Raw genomic sequence first — 2,233 nt, 5'->3', positions numbered from 1 at the left:
GGTTTCAATCCAGGAGATAAAATTATTCAGGTCCCTAAAGCCATTCATGAAAGAACAGGTTCGAACTACACGCGTCAGGGCACCACCCAACCCTTGGCCTCCTCAGTCTGTCACACCTCCACTACCCCAGACCAATCTCGCTCCCGTCCCACCACACGCGGCAGACCTGCCACACATCGTTCTCCTACCACAGGTCGTGATCAATCTAGCGCCCGACGGAACAGACAATCTTCGATTCTTTGCTGGCACTGTGGTCATCCTGGACATCGAGCATCCAGTTGTGACCGTACATACAGACGTCCTCACTCCCAAACCAGACAGCGTACACCTTCCCGCTCACGTCGTACACACTGCAAATACCACAAATCAAGCACGACTCACACCACTGAGGAATGTCGTTACCTCAACTGCCAACAGTCGGGGGAAGTGCCACTCCCGTATCGGACCAATATCACGTAGAACCAGACACCCAACTCCCCATCCGCCATGTAGGTCCCATAACATCCTCGGGTTTAGTCATTCTCGGAAGCAGTCATGACATACCAACGTCATTCTTCTTGGACACAGGATCTATAGTAAATCTCATCTCCGAAAATTCCTTACAAATTATTCATCGACATCACAACCACGTCAGTTTCCTAGAACCACCAGACATTCGCCTATGTGGTGTCGACGGCTCAGAGTTTAAGGTTAAGGGAAGAGTCACCCTTGAAGTCAAACTACACGGAGATTTGCCCCCTATCCCCATTGAATTTCATGTCACTAATGACTTGCAGTATCCCGCAGATGACCTTATTGGTTTCTCCACCATGGCACAACACTCCATTGCATTATTACCTGCTTGTGGTAGTACAGACATTTCTGGATTCCCGGTTTACACTATGGAATGTCCCCGCCCTGTTCTTCCGATCAAATCAGTCCTTCAATTACACCTGTCCCTATCACTACCAAAAGGTCCAAACCAGCCCAAACCACCACAATCATCATCTGAGAATACAGAGATCATTCCTTTACTGACTGCGAGCAAGGACATAAATTCCTCAATGTCTCCTGATACATCATCTCAGCCTTCGAACATGGCTCTTACCTCCTCTCCCGACAACACTATCACTGACTCAGACATGTCTCAGTTACCTACCTCACACAGTCTGAATGATCTTCTCCAACACGCAGAGACGAAACATGCAGTAACGAATAGGTGCACAATTTTGTTACCGCATGAGTTCACCAAAGTCTCTGTTTGTGTTGCCGGTGTGAAAGAAGTAGTGGATGTACTAACACTACCTGAGACGTGTTGTGTGAATGGCTTGACTTATGAGTCAGCATGGTGTACAGTCTTAGAGGACAGTTTATGCTACCAGTACTTGCTCAATGTCACAAATGCTCCACTAAAAATTAAAAGTGGTGTAAAGATTGGAGACTTCCTAGTATACCCAGCGGCCGTAAGGGTGTGCCAGGATTCCTCAATTCCTACTATTCAGACTGATGATAGTACGCCAATCGGTGTATGTACTATTAACTCTACGGGATCTGCGCCGACATATTCACCCGATATGCTCTCACATTTCACTTGCACAGATTTCCCAGAAAATACGCCTCAACTCCTCGACCTTCTGACCTCGTACAGAAACGTGGTTGCCTTACCTGGTGAACCGATGGGTAGAACAGACCTTGTCAAACATACGATTGAACTACTACCAGGAACTCAGCCGATTTACATACCAGTGTACCGATTTCCTCACAGCCAGAGAAAGCAGACAGATCAAATGGTACAGAACATGTTAGATCAAGACATTATTGAACCCTCCGTCAGTCCATGGAATAGCCCACTTTTCTTAGTACCAAAGAAGGACGGCAACTTTAGATCAGTAGTCGACTATCGTAAGGTCAATTCTGTCACCGTTCCAGACCATGTCCCGTTACCTGTCCTCATTGATTTGCTAGAATCCCTTGGTGACAATAACGTAGTCTTTTCATCTTTAGACCTCCTCAGCGGGTACTGGCAGGTCGAAATGGAAGAGTCCTCTCGCCCAGTTACAGCCTTTAGCACCCCTTCTGGACATTTTCAGTTTAAGAGACTCCCTTTTGGTCTGAGAAATGCTCCTTCCGTGTTCATGCGACTTATCCATTCAGTCTTCAGCGGTATGATGGGACACTCTCTTTTTGCTTACCTAGATGATATCATTGTTGTGAGTAAATCCATCCCTGATCATTTTACCAAACTCCAGCAAGT

This window comes from Coenobita brevimanus, chromosome 105 (assembly GCF_032717465.1).
Source record: "Coenobita brevimanus isolate Jiangsu-jjx chromosome 105, ASM3271746v2, whole genome shotgun sequence".
Classification (NCBI taxonomy): domain Eukaryota; kingdom Metazoa; phylum Arthropoda; class Malacostraca; order Decapoda; family Coenobitidae; genus Coenobita; species Coenobita brevimanus.
Note: the sequence above shows the minus strand (reverse complement) of the source record.